A 3,844-nucleotide genomic window follows, 5' to 3' on the forward strand; every position below is an offset into this window, starting at 1 on the left:
TCAGAATAAATACTTGGGCTTTGCTTCTGGTCCTGAGCCGGTTTGGATGGGGTTGAAATGATGGTGAAGGGAGGGCCAGGAAAACAGGGTCTAATAGACAATTTGTCTTTTTTTTTTTAATTGGCAATCTTGGCTGCCCAGATCATCAGGATGTGTGCCCCACCTCTGCTGGAAGACAATTAGGGGGGAATATTTGGGTGAAACTAATGAAGTTGGCTTTGGTGACAAAGGGATGTGGAGGAGAATGCTGCTGGTTAGTGCAGGGGTTGTGGTTCCACTTGCATCTCCTGGCAGCGCATTGTTCTTCACTGAGGTCCTTGTTATTGTGCCCAGCCACTGCTGGGTTTGGGGGCTTAGATGTTGCAGTTTGTTATGATTATCAAGGCCGGGATGTGGAATACTGGTTGGGATTTTCATCCTGATAGTGCAGAAGGCTGGGCAGTAGGTCAGTCCTGGAGGAATGTGGCCCTGGCATCGGTGCCTCTTCTGTCCCTCAGCCTTACCTACGAACCTTGCCAGTGCCTTTTCTCTTCTCTGTAGGGCAAGCTGAGTGTGCCAGGATATCCCTGTTGCTGAACAGTGGGACAACAGGTGGGGAAGAGAGAAGATAGGCATGCAGAGAAGGACTGGGATGGCCAGCTTCAGTCCATTGTTAGCGGGGTCCTTGATCCATCATGCTGAAGAACACCCAGAAGGCATACCCAAGTGCCGATGGGGAGAGTCCTTCAATTGACTAGTCATGTCTGCCATGGAGCAAGAGCAGGGAGAGGTGACACGTGTACTGGGAGATGCCCCCAAAGTCATTCTGTACAAAGGAGTACAGCCTGAGCCCTCTTCTTTCCTACCATGCTGTGAGGTGGATGGAGGAGAGACAGGGAGAGCAGCAAGAAGTCCAATGGAAGCAGATGAGGAAGGCCAGGAGGAAGACAATACTTAAGATGGCGAGAGGTTTTGAGACCAAATTTTTATGACTAGTTAGCTATCAAGATGACAAAGAGGAAGATTAAGATGAATCCTGGGATTCCGATCAGGACACTAGGACGATGTGGGGGGAAAACAAACAAAAACAAAACCAGTTGCTGTGGAGTTGACCCCAACTCATGGTGACCCCATGTGTGTCAGTAGAACTGTACTTCATAGGGCTTTCAATGGCTGATGTTTTCAGAAGTAGATCACCAGACCTTGGGTGGACTTGAACCTCCAAACTGCCAGTTAGCTGTCTTTCTGTTGCCAGGACCTGTGTCCTCTTGCCACCCCCTGGAACCTGGTCCTCTAACAAGTTCACTTTGTCTTTGTCCCCTTAAGCCTGGTTCACCCTGGATTCTTAGTATTTTAACATGTTCCATGGGAAAAGGGTGCCTCTAGGGACCCTGACTTGGGTCTGCAAGAAATTGTACCTAATTTCTGTCTGTCACTTTGTCATACTGCGGTGGCTTGCATGTTGCTGTGATGCTAGAAGCTGTGCCACTAGTATTTCAAATGGCTGTAATGTCACTCATGGTAGACACGTTTCAGTGGAGCTTCTAGACTAAGACAGATTAGGAAGAAGGACCTGGCAATCTACTTTCAAAATTAAAAAAAAAAAAAAAAAAAGCAAGTGAAAACTTATAGATAGCAACAGAACAATGTCCATCCAACTCACTGGTTTGGACAGGTCATCAGGAGGGCTCAAGCTATAAAGGAAGACATATGTTTGGTAAAGTCACGGGCCAATGAGGAAGTCCCTCAGTGACAATGATGAGCTCAGACCTACCAATGAGCAAAGATGCTGCAGGACCAGCAACGTCCTGTTTTGTTCTACATAACAAGGTGGCTGACTGCAGCTCCTTGTCAATCTTCATCTTAGTGTGCATTCTGAGCTTCCCCGGCCCCTAGGCGGTACCCTGGTTCTGTGAGAGGCTCTGGGCTCCACCATTTCTCCTCATAAGCCACCATGGAGTCTCTCCTGGGGTTCAAGAGTCTCAGGAGAGTTAGGAAACCCTACTGTTACACAACCATCCCTGAGACCCCTTGCGGCCATTGGTATTGGGATCTTCTTCTCCCACGGGTTCCTGGTGTCCCACTGACTCCCCCACCAGCCCAACTTCAGGGACTATCCTTCTCAACATCTATCTCTGTCTGTTCTTTCCTGACAGACTTTGAAAGCCACAAAATCCAGAACCTAAATAATATTGTATCCCAGAGCAGAGAGGGCTAAAGCAGCAAAGCCTCCCAGGAGGAGAAGGAAAACATTTGGCTAAGACAAAGAAGAGCTTTTCCTCATAAAGCAAATGCACACATCTTTTTTTTTTAACTTTTTATTGTGACTTGAGTGAAGGTTTACAGAGTAAGTCATCAGTTTTACATTCTGCATATTACACACTTCCTTTCATCTTAATTTACAATCCCCACAATGTAATATCACATATCCCACTTCCTCCATGTGTTTCTTGTTTCCATTCCACTCTTCTGAATCTCTCCTTAGATAAATGCTACTCTTTTGGTTCTCGAAGAGTTGACCATTCTACAGTGTGTGTACCTCACTAGTGATGTATATTGTTGGTTAAATGCCATTGAGTCAGTTCCAACTCATAGTGATGCTGTATAGGTTTTCTGGGGAGCAGCCGGTAGGTTTGAACCACAGATCTTGCATTTAGCAGTTCAGTGCTTATTCTGCAGCATCACACCAGGACCTCTACTATGTACCTATCTATTGCTTGGCTGAAAATTGAGCCACAGGTGGGTTCAGTTCCAGACCTGAAGGGTAACCAAGGGCTGTAGACTCACAGACTCGAGGTTCCACCACTCCCTATCTGCCCAGTTTGTTGTTGTGAAGTGCCATCAAGTCAGTTGCCACTCATAGTGACCCTGTATACAATTTCCAAGGAGTGGCTGGTAGGTTTGAACAGCCAACTTTGTGGTTCAAACTGACCTGGCGGTCCAAGACTTGTCCTACAGTGCCACACCAGTACTCCATGATGAATATGTGGTGGTTATGTGCCATGGAGCCGGTTCCAACTCATAGCAACCCTGTACAGGGTTTCTGAGGCTGTAAATCTTTATGGGAGCAGAAAGCCTCATCTTTCTCCTGCGAAACAGCTGGTAGTTTCAAACTGTTGACCCTGAGGTTAGCAGCACGATTCGTAACCACCATACTACCAGAGCTCCTTACGATAAACATGTTGTTGTTAAGTGCTGTCAAGTCAGATCCAACCCATAGCAACCCTATACAGGGTTTCTGAGGAGCAACTGGCGAGCTTGAACCGCCGACCCACAGCACCACACCAGGACTCCACGATGAACATAGGTGTACATATTATCTAGTCACATCCCGGCTCTTATTTCTTTAGGATATAGACCAAGTAGAGGGATTGCTGGGCCACATGATATTTCTGTCTCCAACTTTTTGAGGAAGTGCCATACCTCCACAGTGGTTGCAACATTTTACAGTCCCACCAGCAACCTATGAGGGTTCCAATCTTTCCACACCCTTGCCAGCATTCGTTGTTTTCTGTTTTCCTAACTTTGCTATTAGTGCTGGGGTCAGATGATATCTAATTCTTGTTTTGATTTGAGTTCCTCTTGGTTTGATAAGCAATGGGTTGCTAACCACTAGTTTGGTGGCTCAAGCCCACCAGTTGCTCCTCAGAAACCCTATACAGGGTGGCTATAAATCAGAATGGACTCAATGGCACATGACAGCAACAACAACAGCTAATGACCCTGAGTATTCCTTTATGTTTGTTGATCGTCTGAATGTCGTCTTTGGTGAAGTGTCTGCTCATGTTCTCTGCCCACTTTTAAATCTGAATATTTGTCTTTTTAAAAAAATCTGACTGTCTATTGGAATACCTAAAAGGGGTTC

The sequence above is a fragment of the Chrysochloris asiatica genome, unplaced genomic scaffold (assembly GCF_000296735.1).
Source record: "Chrysochloris asiatica unplaced genomic scaffold, ChrAsi1.0 scaffold00123, whole genome shotgun sequence".
NCBI lineage: Eukaryota > Metazoa > Chordata > Mammalia > Afrosoricida > Chrysochloridae > Chrysochloris > Chrysochloris asiatica.